Raw genomic sequence first — 18,916 nt, forward strand, 5'->3', positions numbered from 1 at the left:
TAATATTAAGTGCCTTTCATTTCATATATATTCATGTATCTGTATGTTCACATATGTAAGTATGTATTTCATATATATAAAGAGAGAGGCATTCCATCATGAACCAAATACAGTTTTCACTGCATCTATTAGCAACTTGATCTGATCCAATTTGATTTTGAAAAGGCCATTCCAGCCATTATTTGAGAACAGACTGGGGAGGAGCAAGAGTAGGGGCAGGAGACTAGCTAAGAGGCCTCCACTAGCAAGGAATGATAATGGCAGTGGAAGTGAAGAATTCATATGCTGTGAATCAGAAATGACAGGATTGCTGGTGGGGCTGTGAGAGGCCTGGGATAGGGTGAGAAATCCAGGATAAACCCAAGGTTCTGACCCAAGCAACTGGGCGGGGATGGTATCCTTGATAAGGCAGCGGGGACGGGAGAATGACGTCCGGGCAGGGGATGAAGAGTACCATTTGGGATGCATTGAATCTAAAGTGATTATGAGACATCCTCATGTCAAATGGAGAAGTTGAAAAGGCAACTTGGCATTTTTCTGGTAGAACAGATAAGGTAAAATCAATAATAGAAGTTTAATATAGGTTTTAGTGTTTCTTCAGAAGGTATTTCAGTTCACATTGTTTGGGTTTTTTTTTTTTTAAGATTTTATTAATTAATTAATTTGTTTAGAGCTTGAGCATGGGGAGGGAGAGGGAGAGAGAGAATCTCAAGCCGACTCAGCACTGCTCATGGAGCCTCACAACCCTGAGATCATGACCTGAGCTGAAATCAAGAGTCGGACGTTCGACCGACTGAGCCATCCAGGCACCTCTCAGTTCAAACTCTTAATAACCACTCACCTTTACCTAGCATGTGGTTGGTGCCCTGCCCTATACTGTTTTATACATATTCCATGTAAACTTCCAAAGAACCCTATGAGGAAGGTGCTGCTGTTGTTTTAGGTGTTGAGTGAGGAAGCTGAGGCTCCTGGAGAGGTTAGGCCACTGGCCCAACAGTCAACAGCTTCTAGACGGAAGAGCCTGGTATTTACTAGGCTGCCCGATGCAGAACTGTGCCCCGCCGCTTCCCGTGGCATCTTGCTATGAGTGCCCAGCTCATTGTGATTTTTCTCTCTTTTCAGGGTTTTGGTTTTTTGCACTGAATGTAGTCTAGACTCATCGTCACGGGATTGTGTTGCCCCAGGATACTGTCAGAGGTAAGTTTTTAAAATTTCAATCCACCGTGTATTGGCAGTGAAATGGGAGAGTCTTCATCTTAAAAGGAAGAAAAGTACATTTTGACGTTATTGCTCCTTTCCCAAGTTGTTCCACGAGGGTGTTTAAAGTGGCCATCACATCAGTTCTTTGCATTTCTACTTCAGTAGGTCCCTTTAAAAAGCACATCAGTCCAATGATTGATAGTGACATGTGGTGCCTCATCCTTTTATAAAGCTAGAATTTGTTATTAGGATTTAGCAATTCCACAGTTTTCTGTGAGTGTATTCCTAGCTTCTCTGCCTCTGGTCTGTCCTAACTCCAGGCTGTCGTCCACATTACTGCCAGGACGAGCTTTCAAAATGATGTATTTACTCATGTCACTCCTTTACTCAAACAGCTCTCATGGCTCTCAGTTGCTGCAGATGCCATTCTACAAACTGCTTGAGAACCTAATTCCAGTCAGTGTTTCTGGCTGCTTTTCTAGTGCACCCCTACCTGTTGTAAGCCATACCAGACCATTTTCTGTTTCCCAAACATACAGTTCTTTTTCGTACCTTTGTGCCTTGGTTGATGCTTTTCTCTTCACCTGGGGTTTGGAAGAGGGGAGAAGAATGCAGCTATCACTGCTCTTTCTCGTATCTTACCTGTTGTCCCCTCCTCTAGGCCACCTTGGCAGAATTTCTTTCTCATCTGTGTTCTAGGTGCACCCATTACTATGACCATAATAAGGCATTCAGTATTTTACATTAGAGTTACTTGTCTCTGTCTCCTTTACTAGTCTGTAAACCCTTTGAGACTTCTTGGGAAGGAACTCACAGGTTTTTTAGTGCCTGTTGGCTGCTCCTGGACACCTTGCTGAGCGCTGTGCATATGTTATTTCATTTAATCCTTATAACCTCCTCCTGACCAGTGTTATGGATGAAAATAATGAAGATTAGAATGCTAAGTGCCCAAGCTTACACAGCTAATAACTGACAAAGAATTATGAATGAATGACTCCGTTCCTTCAAAGCCAAAGCTTGTTCTACTACAGCATTCTAGCCGAGCACCATCTGGTGTGTGGTAGGAGCCCAGGAAATAGCTATTTAATTGATTATCTATTGTAATTTAAATAAAAAGGACTTTAGTTGATTAATTCAGTCATTCCTACATAGAAATTATTGACTATTAAATTCCAGGTATACAGTTCTAAGTAAACTGTGACTATAGACATTAACGAGATACAGTGTCTGGTGTCAAAGAGTTGACGGTGTCATAAGGGAGGCATCTATGTAAGCAAGTAAAGCCAGTAGAGGGTTACAGATCATATAATAGAATTCAGACAAGATCCACTGGGGACACTGAGGAAGGAATCGCCAGTTCTGCCTAGAGATGGATCAGGAAATACTTTGCAAAAGCTGAGTCTTGAATGATAAGAGTAGGGTGTTCTCTGGTGGTACCAGGGGAGGGAAAGGCAGAAGGAGTAGTATGACATGGAAATCAGAAATAATCTGGCATATTTGTGAGACTGTAAGTAGTTTGTTGTGACTGGATCAAAGAAAAAGGGGTCTGGTCAGTGACACCGGAGAGACAGGTAAGGGCTAGATCCTGGAGAGCTTTGAAGATACGAATGTATTTGCCAACTTTTACAGAAGACCAAGCATGGGTGTGGTATGATGTACGGTTTTACTCATGTTTGTCGTTAACATTTGTTGAGTCCTGTTCCATGTGTGCTGAAGCACTGCCAGGTCAAGACTGCAGGTCACTTACCACGTACGGCAAGCTGGTGATAGCTCTGAGGTGAAATCATGTGCTGGAACAGAAATCAGATGCTTGTGTTGTCACGTCATCTGTGACAGCTTTACTACCACTTGTTCACCCCTCCAGTGAATTTTCACATAAGTGGACTTTGCCTTGATTTTTCATCACTCTCTTAGCACTGATACGCTGACCCCTTTGTCACTTCCCAAGTGGAACCCCTAGCTCAACCATATGCTTTTGCATGGCCTACTTTATCCTCCTTCCGTTTTGTCAGAAGGACAGTAAAATTCACTTAGACCCTTAGACAAGTATAAGCTGTGGCTTCACAAGAATGTCATCAAGGCTTTTTCAAGAAACACCTTAAAAAATATTAAGAATGTTCCAAAACCACACACACACACACACACACACACACACACACACACACACAAATAAGGGCAAATTAAAGAAAGGACAGATAGAAAAATAGGTATGATATGACGTACAGTAAGTAGGCAAACTATATGGTATTAATCAGGAAAGATTTTTAGAAATAAAAATTGGATATTACAAGGATAGAGACGTGAATTGGTGGTGAGGGGAAGGGCTTTCAAATGGGTATGAATTGCATAGATAGAAATTAAATTTGAAACTAATAATACAGTATATGTTAATTAAATTGAATTTAAATAAAAAAATTTTTTAAAAGAAATTCAATTAGCAAATTGTGTGGAGAGAATCGAGAGAAGATTTGCCTGAGTGAAGTGGGGGATAGTGTGTGCATGGGGAATAGCTAGAAATAGAGTTGAAAAGATTATAAAGTAAAAGTCTGCTATTCGTATTATGGTAATGGGGTAATTGGGAAGATAAGACCAATGCAGAAAACTTAATTCTGAAGAGGAGATGTTCCAGATATAACCTGGAATTGAAGAGGACCTGATAAAAAACATTTTCTCCCACATATATATCCTATATATCCATATAGGATAAAGGAGCAAGGCAGGTGGAGAACAGATTTTCACTTTTATTACTAAGTTGACATAGAACTGGCTTGTGTCTAACAGCAGGTCATCTTTCTGATATTCAGCTCTGAAACTTAACAGGTTTCTTCACCCAGCAGTACTAGCCAGGGACAGACCCGCCTCCTGGAAGAAGGAAGCAGCAAAGCAGGATAAGTGCCCCACAGGAAAGGAGTTGGGGGGTACTGGACTATGGAAGCCTAGTTTCCCCTTCCAGACTCACTGACTGGACAAGTCACTGCACCCTGACAGAATGTGTCAGGCATATAAGGCCAATAGTACTGGAGGGATATTGCCTCACATGGAAGGAAGCATCCAGAGTGGGCAAGTTTTCCTCCCCTAACACACAAGGGCTCTTTTCTCCTAGCACATTGGTCTTAAGTAGTAATCCAGGTCACATTGGGTGTGTCCCTCCCCTCTAGGGCAGAGGGCGTCTCAGGACAGTCCTCCTCCCACTTTGAAGAGGACAAACCCCCACTACCACCCACTCTTCTCTTGGGTATTTTCTTTGGCAAAATTGATCCTAAAATGGATCAGAACAGTATATAAATTATATGAACTCCAAGGCTAAACAAAACTGTTTCAGCACTGTCCCCATAGCCTACCAGATTCAGAAAGTAAGCCTACCTCCTGCCCATGAGCAGTAATTTCTTTTTTTTTAAAAAGATTTTATTTATTTATTTATTCGACAGAGATAGAGACAGCCAGCGAGAGAGGGAACACAAGCAGGGGGAGTGGGAGAGGAAGAAGCAGGCTCATAGCGGAGGAGCCTGATGTGGGGCTCAATCCCTTAACGCCGGGATCATGCCCTGAGCCGAAGGCAGACACTTAACTGCTGTGCCGCCCAGATGCCCCCCATGAGCAGTAATTTCTGATAAAAGTATGTTCTCAGAACATTGTACTCAGTCTTGCCACGTTGGTATCTGACGGAGGGAGGATGGGTGAGGTCCTCTTGGTTTGAGCCTCTCCAGGTTACTAGTTAGCCCATGCCAGTGTACAGAATTCATTACTTGGACACTTCCACCTAATTTGGAAAAATCTGCCAGCAGGAGGTTAAATTTGGAACTGGGCCTTTACCATATCTCGAAAAAACCCAACCAGTGTACACTGTCTTCTTCTTTAAAGATTAATACTTGAAGTATCACTTTCTTTTTGCAATATTTAGAGATTTATACTAGTGGCAGCCCCAGTTACCAAGTTCCTTCCCTTCCTCTAAGTTGCCTGCCTCCCTGCCTTCTGTGAGTATAGTGAGACACCTCTTTAATTTCCATTTCCCATTTGGATTGCCTGTGTAAGCCAAGCACAAACAATTGAAACATAGAACTTCACTGGTTCTGTAGCACGTGTGCTGTTTGAAATTCAGCTGCCTTGTAGCTTATGTGCAGCAAATAATTGTTCCACTCATTAATATCTAAAAGGCCTGTATGAAGAAAGTCTCTTTTCCCTGAAGTCTAATCTTTGCCTTAGCCATGTCTGCTTAGGAAAAGCTGTGCCTGCAGAATTCAAGGTCAGGCAGCAGCCTTCTGTACTTTGAACCCAACCAAGCCTGCTAATGCCCTGTTCCGTTTGCTGAGGCCAGCACAGTTGGCATTTGCTTGCTAGGCCGGAGTGGCCAATGTATGCTGAGGCCACTTGCACAGCTGACATTTAGATGAGCCTTCAGTACCACCACCACCACCACGGCTGCCGCCACCACCACCACTGACTGTTGCTTCTTCCCTCGCTGTCGCCAGCAAAGCCCCCAAGCCTGTGCTAAGGCTTGTGTGCCTGGTGTATTCAGTCTTGTTTCTATAGAAACAGCCACTTACCTGAAGACAAAGTTACCATAACTACAGTCATCACTAATGTCAAAATACAGTGTGGCCTGTGGTTTATAAACTTCTAATTCGGCCTCGATAGTGTAAAGCTGGTGTATGACAGTAAAAACTCAGGCGGCCTCATGTAAATCTCTGCAAGATTGAAACATGTTGCTCCCTCACTGGAGGCCAAAGCCCGCCCAAAGTCCTGCCTTATAAAGTCCACATGCATTTTACCCCCCAAATTTTCCTTCATGTATATTTATTAAAATGTTAGTCTCATGTACCAGATATTAGGGTCTTTGGGATACTCAATAAATAGCACTCTTTGTCCCTTTACTGAGTTCTACACCAATTGAGAAATAAAGGAGTAGGGTATTTGAGAGACCAAAATATCATCTGTCATTAATTAAGCTATTTTGGAGAATATGGCTTACATCTGTAGACAAGTGAACTTCCTAGCACTGACCTCAATATTCAACGTGCTTACCTAGTCCCAGGTAACTGTGAGGGATCTGCATTTAGAGCAGAGGAAAGGGCTGTGCTCACATGCCTTGTTTCTCCTTCTGATCTCCCCATTCAGACAGGATCCTCCGGGGTGGAGCTTGTGCATGTAGAGAAGAGCCAGGAGGGAAACCTCGGGAGAGGTGAAAGACGGTTCCTCTTTCCTAGCACATTCCAATGGAAATGGCACAGAAATCATTGGGGTGTCTTTCTTTGTCCACTGTCCATATAATGCATCATTTATGAAATATGGTCTCTATTTCTGTAAAGTAGAATGAGAACTTGAGGACATTGGTGAAGCAGCTTGCATACGACATCCTTCTAGGTAGCTTACTTTTTCTAGTGCTATCAACTTAATTTTCATAGAAAGAGCAAGTTTATTTTTGCACAACTGTCATAAACGGATGAGAAGCAAAACCAGCTAGAGAAAGCCTGTTTTCCTTGCTGTGAGCATCTGCTTCAGCAAGAATGGGCGGTGTCGCTTCATCTGGAGCGAGTGAATGGGGCTTGATTAACAGAGCTTCCACTGTACCAGTTTTACATTTCATGTCACATAAATATACACTGGTTCCCAAAAAGCCTCCATTAGGTGAGCACAGTACATATTTTGATACTCCTTTCCCGCCCAACAGATGAGAAAACAGATTCCCACACCAGACCTCCAGGCTGCTGCGTTTATAAAGAGATTCTCTGCACACACACATCCTGGCAAGCATCTTTTTTAGCTTTTGTATTTTGGAGGTATGAACCTTTTAAAGTATTAGAAAGGTTTTAAAACATTGGTTACCTGTAATGTAATGGAGATTCGTTTTGTGTCAGTTTGAGTAATTATTCCTCAATAATGACATATCAAATGAAAATTTGAACGTTACATACACTTTTAGTAGTTTCCTTTTGGTACATTTTAATTCATAAAATTTTAACTAACTGAACTCATTTTATTCTTGGGGGGGAAATTACTACTTTTTATTGTTTTGCCCTAGGACAGCCTGTTCTCACATAAAAATGAATTAACTGATACTTAGTTTACTAAGCAAATCCTCTTGAAAAAGTGGGATCCGCCATGAGCGTGTACCGTAATTTCAGTTATAAAATAGACCACAAATATTGAACATAAATGATAAACCCAGGAAACCCAGCCGGTTTCAATAGCCTATTGTAATATGCAGGCAGTATGACCTGCTACAGCGTAACAACTGGCCCACTGCTTTCATAGGTGGGCATCCTTTCTGATGGATCACCGTTTGTACCGTGCTAAAGATTTTCGCTGTCACCTGTGCCAAAAATCAAGACAAAAGAGGAAAGAAATCTATAACTGTTTAATACCCTGATGTCTTCAACCTTTCCTAACTCTCCTCCCTTTAGGTAGGGAAAATTCCCTCTTACCTCCTCCTTCCTTTCCTACTGAAGATGCGTGTACACGCGCACACACACACACATTACTTAAGGTCGTCGTCTTGGTGATCCAGTTTCAATCCAATCTTTGAAAAACTGATTTTTGCACTGAATTCCTTTTTTTTCTCTCTCTTCTCACCTCTTTTAGGCAGTATTTGTGTGTTTCTGCAGAGTTTTGCACAGAGTCTGTTCCCATGCAAACCAATGAGGGAGAAGTGTCGGAAGAAAGCAGTTCCAAGGTCAGTGAATTACTAAAGATGCAAACACTTTGGGTGGAAATTAAAAACAGGCAGTGGATAAGTAGAGTGGGTGTTTTGTTTTAGGTGAATTTAGAAACTAGCTTGATTTAAATGAAAACCTAACCTAAGGTTGAGAAGATTTTTTTTTTCTTCTTGATAGTCATTTTTGTTATGCTCCATGACTAATTTAAAACAAATTTTACTGAACTCATAGAGAACTTTATGCTTCATTTGTGCAATGTTTTATTGTGCAAGTTCTGTATTCTTATTTTAAGAAATTAAAATGAGTCAGAAGTGTATAAAGTAAAAAGTAAAAATCCTGTCCTTTATTCCTGCTGCACAAAGACATTATCAATAATTTTTAGACATTTTTTATTAAAAATTTTTAAATGGTAATTTGGTTTGGGTTTTCAAGCTAAGGCTTGAATGAATGTTAACCATTGTCAATCCTGTATATAAATTGTTATCTGTGTGTTTATGTATATCTCTGTATCTGGCTCCACGTCCTGACTCTGCTCGGCTCTTTCTCTGCCTGGTCATATGGGACCCTCAGTATCACCTTCATGTCTTTCTCTCCTTTCAAAGTCATCTCTAGTCCTTCCTGGGCACTCTAAGGGTATCTCACACTGTGTCCTGGACAGTGCCCAGTCTGCTGCCCTGGACCTTCGTGAGGGGAGTCTTTTTGCTGCTGCCAGCGCTACTGGTGCTCTCTGTGGGAGGGCTTTTGTCCCCTGGTCACTAGAATGCAGTTTTGTATGACCTAATCACTTTCTCGCAGAGCATTCTGCTGTTTTAGTCAAAGCCGCTATTGTAAATACTGAAGGAAGACAAGTTGACAGAGTTAGTATTAATGTAAAACTTCAGAAGCCCTTGAATCCTTTGGAGACACAGTGACTATTCCTTATATTTTTCCCAGGGACCACTTCAGGGCTTATTTAATTTCCCTGTTGTGTACGTAAAAGAGAAAATTGAATAGCACTAACACAGTTACCCATGAATCTGCCTCATTGTTCCACACTTTAGAAGTTAAATATGAAAATTATGTGCTGTAAAAAGTCTTTAATGACATATCAGGAAATCCAAAGGCGAGGATATGGACTTCATTGGCCTGATTCCCTTAGAAAGAGACTCGTGTGATCTAATTTATTCAGTATTTATATGCCTATGTTGTCACGCTGATCTGAAAACAGATACCATTTTGTCTGTTATATGTGGCTTTGACTTTTTGAATGCAGTGATCAGTTTTCTTAGTGCCTGGTCTAGCTAGCTGTTACACAGTGGAACTGTGCATTACGAGGGAGGCTCCAGTTCTAGTGTGGATTTACTGATACATCTTGGACTGTCGCTGTTTATTTATGCTGTCCCTTTTATTCTTTTAAATTGTGGTATTATAAAAAAATATACCTCTATAGTCATTCAATTAATTATTTAATTCACAAACACTTATGGGGCACCTGGTATGCGCTGATGGTCCCAAGTATGGCGTGCAGAGTTACATAAGGCAGGGTCTCTGCATGTTGGGAACTTGTAGTCTAGTTGAGGGAGGTAACCATACCATAAGGGCAATGATAGTGGTATTAACTGTGTGGTATTGAGAGCTAGGTCAAAGCAAAGAATTCCTTCTGGATGGAAGCTTCATGATAGAGGAGGTAACACTTGAGTTTTGTTGGAACAATAAGGGGTTTTTGTTTGTTTTAATTGGTTGATTGGTGAGTGAGTGGGTGGAGGTGGGAAGGGGATTATAAGCAGAATGAAGCACATGTCCCATATATAAGTGGTGAAGTCTAACAGGAGATGGTGAAAAGATTTGAGTGTATTTCAGATATTATGCTGTGTATTAAACCATGCCAAAAATTAATGGTTTAAAATCACTATCACAATCTCTTGGGCAGAAGAATTCCAAATAATTTATGTAGATACTTCACCCTCAAGGATGTGGAGCCTAACTCCCCATTCCTTAAGTGTGGCTTCACACAGTGGGGAAATCTGGCAAAGAGCATCTCGACCAGGTGGTCAAGTTCTACATCAATGGGAAAAGTCATGTTTATAGTATGTACCCTTGATGTGATGGGCTGAAATGTTACCTTACTTCAGTGGTCTTCTTCCCCAAAACCCGTTGTCCCACTCTGATCATGAGAAAAACATCAGACAGATCCTGAGAGAGGGATGTCCTACAAAACACCTGACCAAGACTACCCTCGAAACTGTCAAGGGAAAACAAGATAAGTCTGAGAGACTGTCACAGCCAAAAGGAGCCTAAGGTGACATCATGACTAAATGTAATCCAATATCCTGGATGAGATCCTGAAATAGAATAAGAATGTTAGGTAAAAACTAAGAAAATCTGAATAAAGTATGGATTTTAGCTAATAATAATGTGTCAATATTGGTTCATTAATGGTGACAAAGGTACTAAGATAAGATATTAATAATAGAGAAAAATATATATATATAAATACGATCACCACCACAACTTTTGATTATCTCTCATGATCTGTGATTCACTGAGCTCTATAGGGCACTTCTGCTCCAAAGTGTTATTGGGAGGGGCTGCAGTCATCTGGAGGCCCAACTGGCCAGAAACATCCAGAATGGCTCACTCACATGGCTAGCAGCTGGCCATTCAGCTTGAGGCTGTTGACCTGAGCATCAAGGATCTCCTCCATATGACCTCTGCACCTGGCTTGGGTTTCTCATAGCATGGCGACTGGGATCCAAGAGGGAGTACTGCAACCATGCAGAAGCTGCAGCCTTGGAAGTCAAACAGCTTTCCTTTCCCCACCTTCTGGTGAATTAGAGTCAGTCCTAGGACTACCCCAGATTCAAGGGAGGGAGAAACAGATTGCACCTCTCAGCAGGAGGACAAGGAGAAAATTTGAGGTCATCTTGTAATAGTGATTAGAGTGTTGCGTGCCGGCTGAAGAGGAGGGAGTGACGGAGACCATTATCTAAGATTATCTCTGGCTAAGGAGTTTTAAGAACAGGCAACAGATTTCTAAAGCATGGAGGTGAGATGTGCATTTTACTTTATGATTTGCTTTCATAACAACTAGTGTTAACGTAGAGGATACACTAGAATATCTGCATCTCAACACTCAAAGTCACAAGAAAGAGAACCCGATTGGCCTAACCCAGCCTGTGGCCTGATTTCCATTAGGTCCTGAGTTCTCGAGTTGGGTATCAGAGACCACAGACAAGGAAGTAGATCCCATGAAAGGACATATGAAGCAGGAAGCAGCAGCCAGCACTCCCGGGACAGTCTCCAGTCAATGCTGATATAATCTTCCACTATATTTTTTACCAAGGATGGATCAGAATTTTTAATTTCAACTCCACAGCTATTTCTCACTTTACATTTAGTATAATTTAGGTTGATATTCTAAACGAGTTGGTGTTGGCTTACTAGTTGTAGAGATTCTGCAGCTATAGGCTTGGAATGTTTATTTTTTAAGTGAAATCTGGCAAGCATAGTAAAAATTATCATAAAACTGAGCAGTTGAGTGTTTGTGATCTCATTCTCTGTACTTCTTTGTATAGCTAAGCATTTTATAATAAAACAATAAAACAAATAAGCTCTAGAGCTTAAGAATTATAGCTATGGATTTAAGTGCCCATGTGTCTTTATTAATTACCATAAATAAAAAACGCTTAATGAATCAGGAAGCAAACATTTTAGCTATAGTGTTCTCCGTATTATTATCAGAGGTAATAAATGAATAACCATAGTCTTTGTCTGCAAATAAAGTGATCTATTGATTGACTTTACATCAAAGAGTTAAATGAGATGATTTGGACTAAGTCTTTTGCTTGTTTTTAGAAAGGGGGCCAGTGGAGGGGGAGGGATACAGGAAGAGGGAGAGAGAATCTTAAGCAGGCTCCAAGTCCATCATGGAGCCTGATGTGGGGCTCGATCTCATGACCCTGAGATCATAACCTGAGCTGAAATCAAGAGTCAGATGATTAACCGACCGACCCACCCAGGCTTCCCAAGTCTTTTGCTTAAGTTTAGGTTATCTCTATCTGAGGCTGAATCTGATTTAGCAAATTATAACAAGATTTTATGACTTTGGTATTTTAAGAATAGACTGGGGAAGAAACTAGGCAGGGTAGGTGTTTTTCCCATTTGTTTTCATAGCTGGCAAACAACATAAATTGGATTGGATTCCAAGTCTGACTCCCAAAGTCCATGCTAAGTTCAGTCCTCCACAGAGTAATCGATTCTGTTTACTTATATCAGAGAAATTTCTTAGAAAGGTTGCCTGGCATAGAAGAATGCATACAAGGAGAGTGGGTGCTTCATGCATACGAATAATGCTGCTGTGAACATCATTCCTTATATGGTTTGGTGCAGACACATGCCTTCATTTCTCTTGAGTGAATAACCAGGAGTGGAATTGCCAGGTCATATGGTAACTTTGTGTTTTATTTTTTGAGGAACTGCCAAACTGTTTTCCAAGTGGCTGCACCATTTTATATTCCCACCAGAAGTGTGTGAGGGTCTAATTTGTCCATATCCTCACTATTTGTTATTGTATGTATTTTTTATTCTAATGGATTTGAAATACTGTCTTATTGTGGTTTTGATTTGTCCCCATGGCATGCTTTTTTAAATGTAAGGAAAAAATTATAGGAAAGTAGTAATAAGATGAAGGTGACCAGGCCCCACTCTGGACTTACTGAAATAGGATCTCAAGAGTTGGGAACCTGGGACCTCTATATATATTTTACAAGTGCCCCAGGTGATCCCTAAGCCAGTAGTGCACAGACCACAGCTGAACTAAGGAGCACTCAGAGGAGGCAGAACCAGTGAATTCTTATAGTTGTCTCTGAAAGGTAAGACATACATAAACTTCAGAGTAGGGGTGCATCTGGGGAGGGAGCAAAAAGATTGGGTTTGGAAAGGGCTGGCTACACAGGGGGCCTCAACTCTTCACTGTATCTGTATTTGTATTTCTTTAAAAAAGAGGGGGAAATCTGAAGCAAGTATGATAATGCAAATACGTTAAATCTTAGTGGTTACATGGGTGTGTTTGTTATTTTATTCTCTGTACTTTTTTCTGTATCTTAAAAAATGTCCCTAATTTATAAAAATAGAAAATTCTATTTTCTCTCCAGCCCGAACCATCACGTTTGTATTCCATCTAGCAAAAAAGAACTTGTTTCTTACCTTGAAAGACTTTATGAAAGTTGCACGTTCAACTGTGCTTTTATATTTCTTTGATCAGAATTTAATAACATGGCCACAATAAACTTCAAATGATGTTAGAATATGTGTTAGCTAAAATTTACAGATTCTGTTGCTAAGGGGAAAGTGCTTCTGTGTCTCAAAGTCAACCACATTATCCAGTATGCTGCTGCTATTATACTGGTCTTGCCCATCCTATAGATGTACAATTGATTCTTTTAAACCCAGAATTTTAAAAAGGGTTTTTCAAGAGACTAACGTAATTCAATGAGGGAAAGGAAAATCTTTCAATAAATCGTGCTAGAGCAACCAGATAGCCATATGGAAATACATGAACCGTGATTGCTATGCCACACACCATACATAAAACCTAATTTCAGATAGATCAAAGACCTAAATGTGAGAGCTAAAACTGTGAAGATTTTGGAAAACAACATTAGAGATGTCTCTGTGAAAAAAAAAGAGAGAGAGAGATATCTCTGTGACCTTAGGTAGATTGCAAACAGCACGAACCATAAAAAAGAACAGTTGTTCAGTTGAATTTCATCTAAAAAACTTTAAACATCTGCTGATATGCTGACAGCATTAAGAATGTGGAAAAGCTACCTGTAATACATTTATTTAATAAAGCTTTGTGTCATATCTAGAATATATATAGAATTCCTAAAAATCAGTAAGAAAGATTAAACAACTGAAAAATATGTACAAAAGACATAAATAGTCATTTCACAAGATAAGGCCATAAAATAGGTTTTCAACATTATTCATGAGGGAAATGCAAATTAAAACTAATGTGATATTGCGGTGCTTGGGTGGCACAGTTAATTAAGCGTCCAACTCTTGGTTTCGGCTCAGGTCGTGATCTCAGTGTCATGAGGTGAAGCCCAATGTCAGGCTCTGCCCTCAACATGGAGTCTTTTTGGGACTCACTATTCCACTCCCTCTGCCCCTCCCCCACCTCAAATAAACAAATTCTAAAAAAAAAAACTAATGTAATATTACATACTCACCAAAGTTTGAAAGACTGAACATACCAAGTGTGGCAAGAATGTGGAGCAACTGGAACTCTCATACATTGTTAAAAAGAGTATAAAATGGTACAACTACTTTAGAAACTGTTTCTCAAATCTCTAATAAAGTTTAAACAGGAGCACCTGGTTGGCTCAGTTAGTTGAGCATCTAACTCTTGATTTTGGCTCAGGTCATGATCTCAGGGTCCTGCGACTAAGCCCCACGTTGGGCTCCATGATCAGTGGGGAGTCTGCTTGAAGATTCTCTCTCTCTCTCTCTCTGCCCCTTCCCCTGCTTGCACACACACTCTCTCTCTAATTTAAATAAATAAGTCTTTAATGTTAAATGTGTGGGGTGCTTGGGTGGCTCAGTCAGTTGAGTGTTGGACTCTTGATTTTGGCTCAGGTCGTGAGCTCATGTTGTGGGTTGGAGCCCTGCCTCAGGCTCTGCACTTAGCATGGAGTCTACTTGTCCCTCTCCCCCCATGCTCTCTCTCTCTCTAAAATAAATGAATAAATAAAATCTTAAAAAAAAAGTTAAGCATATACCTAACCTATAACCCAGACATTCCACTTCTAGGTATATACCCAATACACATGACTGCATATGTTCACAAAAAGACTTAAGTGAGAACATTCATGGTATCTTTATTTGTAACAGCCCCAAACCAGATATAGCTTAACCCTCCATCAACAGGTGAATGAGTAAATAAATTATAGTATGTTTGTTCAATGAAGTAGTACTAAGTTTGAAAATTAGACTCTTTTTAAAAAATTTATTTATTTATTTATTTATTTATTTGACAGAAAGAGCACAAGCAAGGGGGGGCAGGACAGGGAGAAGCAGCCTCCCCGCTAAGCAAGGAGCCCCACGCAGGGCTCAATCCTAGGACCCCAGGATCATGACCTGAGCCGAAGGCAGATGCTTAACCAACTGAGCCAGCCAGGTGCTCCTAAAATAACACAATTTTTTAAAGTTATTGGGACTTCTGCTGCTGAGCAAGATGGAGTATCAGAGACAGAATTCACCTTCCCACTGGAAATAAATCACTTAAAAATAGACAAAAAAAGAATCTATGTATCTGAAACAACAATTTAAAAACATTGGACATTAAGTAGTGAAGGGCAGTGATCACTGAGAAATGGAAAACAAGTAAAGTGAGTCCTCTGACTACACCAGGATACTGATTTGCGAGAGCTTCCAGGCTGCAGAGCAGGGAAGAGGAACCCAGGCAAAGCCCAGTGGACCCTCTCAGTTGAGGCAGCCCTGCTGAGGGTCTGGAGAGACTACAGCACCTAGAGATCTGGCCAGCATACTGGAGAGGGAAGAGTTACACACAGAGAGAACTCTGGAGATCTGTCTAGGGTTCATCCTGAGTATTCAGCAGAATACTTTTGGGCACATGCATATGAGGAGACTATTCATGGCTGCGGCAGGTGGGGGGACCCATCCAAGAGGATTAAAAGAAACAGTGTCCATAATATTGCCTCTTTCTACACCCTGGGAAACCTTATAATTCATGGAACATTAGATAGAGCCCTCAGTAGTGGTACTAACAGGGTTCTTACCTCATTGGTAGGGAATAATTAGCCCTGAACTAAACACTACTTTGGTCCAGCCTAGCATATCCTAAAAGCAAGACACAAAAGGAACAGACTGTTTCAAAGTAATCTAGCTGTGTCCCAGAACACAGCTTAAAAATATTTATAGGAATCCAGAATATTCAGTACTCATCAAAGTGAAATTCACAATGTCTGGTATCTAAGCAAAGATTATCGGACGTGTAAAAACCAGGAAAACACAGACCATAGTGAAGGGAAAAAAGTCAATTGAAGTCAACCCACAACTGACACAGATTAAAATTAGAAAGGAATATCAAAATACTTATTATAACTATATTTCAGATACTCAAAAATCACGTAGAAAAATGAAAGACATTTTTAAGAAGACTCAAATTTCTAGAGTTGAAAACTATAATGTCTGAGATGAAAAATATAGTGGATGAGATTAGTGGTAGATTAGACATTGCAGAATAAAAGATTAGAGAATTTAAAGTCATACTAATAGAAAACATCCATCACAAAACACAGAAAGAAAAAAGAATAAAGAGCAAAATATGGAAAGATGATCAGTGTGCTATAGACAACTTCAGGGAACCAAATATACATGTAATTTTAGTCTCTGAAGAAGAGGGAAGGGAGCAGAAAAAAAAATCTAAGAAATAACAGCCCCAAATTTGATAAAAACTGTACGCCCACAGATCCAAGAAGTTAAATGTTCCTGAAACATGAAGAAAACTGCACCAAAGCATATCATAATCAAATTACTCAAAACCAGTGATAGAGAAAAATCTTAAAACCAGAGGACGAAAGACACTGTTAACAGAGGAACAAAGATAAGGATTTGTCTTTGGAAACAATGCAAAAAAGAAGACAGTGGTTTATAAAGTACTGAAAGAAAAACTTAACCTTGAATTTTGTAATCAGCGAAATTTCTTTCAGGAATGAAGGCTAAATAAAGTCTGTTTCTGACACACGAAAGCTGAAATAATTCATCATAAACATACCCTTCCTTACTATAGGAAATGTGGAAGGGAGAAGGAAGGGGATGCCAGATGGAAATACGAATCTATGCAAAGAAATGAAGAGCAGGAAATGGAAACGACATGGGTAGATACGGAAGACCTATTACTTAAATCTCTTTAAAAGAGAATTGATTGTTTGAATAAAAGTTATACAAATGCATTGTGGGTTTATATCTGTGTAATGTACACTAATATCCCCTTAAAGGCCAAGAGGGGGAAGATGGAAGAATACTATCGTAAGGTTCCTAGGTTATATGTAAATTAGTATAGTTTCACTTGAAGAGAAGGGGATACTTCCCAACTCCTTCTGTGAGGTCAGCGTTAATTTGATATCAAAACCAAAGACATTGCAAGAAAAGAAAATTACAGAATAGGCTCTCTCATGAAGTAGGTGCAACAATTCTAAACAAACTTTGAGCATATGATAATACATGACCAGGTGGGATATTTCCCAGGAATGCAGGGTTGGTTGAGCATTCAGAAATCGATCAGTATGTAATTCATCACATTAACAAATTAAAAAAGAAAAACCATATGATCAACAGATGGAGAAAAAGCATTTGACAAATGTCACATCCATTCCTGATAAAAACTGTCAGCAAACTAGGAATAGAAATGAACTATTTGATCCGTTAAAGGGCTTTTATGAAGATCCTACAGTTAAACTTAATGGTGAAAGACTGAATGATTTACTTCTAAGACGAAGAACAACTGATGTCTGCTGTTCCCCCTTCTATTCAGCATTGTACATACGCTGAAAACCACAAAACATTGCTGAGAGAAAATAAAATCCGCCTAAATAAATAGAGAGATATACCTGTTTGTGTGTTTTTTTTAAAGATTTTTATTTATTTATTTGACAGAGAGAGAGGCAGCAAGAGAGGGAACACAAGCAGGGGGAGTGGGAGAGGGAGAAGCAGGCTTCCTGCTGAGCAGGGAGCCGGATGCAGGGCTCGATCCCAGAACGCTGGGATCATGACCTGAGCCTAAGGCAGACGCTTAACGACTGAGCCACCCTGGTGCCCCGAGATGTACCTGTTTATAGGTCAGAAGATTCAATACTGTTTAGATGTTGCTTCTCCCCAAATTGATCTATAGAGTCAGTTCAATCCCTGTCAAAATCTTAGCAGCCTTTTTTTTTTTTTGTAGCAGTGAAAAAGTTGACTTATAAATCCATATGGAAATGCACAGGACATAGAACAGCTGTATTAGTTTGCTAGGGCTGCTCTAACAAGTACCACAAACCGAGTGGCGTTAACAGCAGAAATGTATTGTCTCACGGTTCTGGAGACCAGAAGTCCAAGATCAGGGTGTTGGCAGGGCCTTGTTCCATGTGAAGGGACTAGGGGAGGGTCTTTTCTAGGCCTTTCTTCTAGCGTCTCGCTTCTAGCTTCTTGGCTTATCTCAGCATAACCCAGTCTTCATGTGGCATTGTCTCTGTGTCCAGATTTCCCCCTTTTAATAAAAGGACGCCAGTCATATTGGATTAGAGCCTGCTCCAATAACTTTATGATTACCTCTGTAAAGACCCCATCTTTAAATAAGGTCACATTCTGAAGTTGGAGGTTAGGACTCCAGCATCGTTTTTAGAGGGGTGGGGGGACACTATTCAACTTGTAACAATAATCAAAACAGCTTTTGAGTAGAACAGAGTTTGAGTGCTAATACTACCTGATTTCAGAACTTTCTATAAAGCTGCAATAGTCAAGACCTTGTAGTACTGGGAAAAAGATTAAACCAGTGGAAAAGAAGAGAGATTCTGACACTGACCCACACATATATGGACAAATGATCTTTGAAAAAGGCCATTTTGTGGAGGCAATAGAGTGGAGAAAGGATATTTTTTCAAAAAATGGTGTTAGAGCAATTGGATATCCATATGCAAAAAAAAAAAAAATGAACATAGATCTAGACCTCATAGCATATATAAAAATTAACTGAAAATGGATCTTAGATCTAAATGTAAAGCTTAGAACGTAATGCTTCTAGTAGAAAATATAAGAGAAAATATGTGGTTAGGGCAAAGATTTCTTAGATACCACAGCAAAAGCACAACCATTAAATTTTAAAAATTGATAAATTGTCTGGGGCTCCTGACTGGCTAAGTCATAGAGTGTGTGACTCTTTTTTTTTTTTTTTAAGATTTTATTTATTTATTCGACAGAGATAGGGACAGCCAGCGAGAGAGGGAACACAAGCAGGGGAGTGGGAGAGGAAGAAGCAGGCCCATAGCGGAGGAGCCTGATGTGGGGCTCGAACCCATAAC

The 18,916-nt window shown here is 40.1% G+C and overlaps 1 long non-coding RNA gene across 2 annotated transcripts in view; it reads left to right on the top strand.

Annotated features, from left to right (window-relative positions):
• The first annotated feature begins 710 nt into the window (after nt 1–710).
• Nucleotides 711–18,916, top strand: part of LOC117796458 — a 32,144-nt gene continuing 13,938 nt past the window's right edge. For both annotated transcript variants that reach the window (XR_004620984.1, XR_004620985.1), the window contains exons 1-2: nt 711–1,197; nt 7,780–7,870. This is a non-coding gene — a long non-coding RNA (uncharacterized LOC117796458). The remainder of the gene's footprint in view (nt 1,198–7,779; nt 7,871–18,916) is intronic.

This window comes from Ailuropoda melanoleuca, chromosome 15, assembly GCF_002007445.2.
Source record: "Ailuropoda melanoleuca isolate Jingjing chromosome 15, ASM200744v2, whole genome shotgun sequence".
Lineage (NCBI taxonomy): Eukaryota > Metazoa > Chordata > Mammalia > Carnivora > Ursidae > Ailuropoda > Ailuropoda melanoleuca.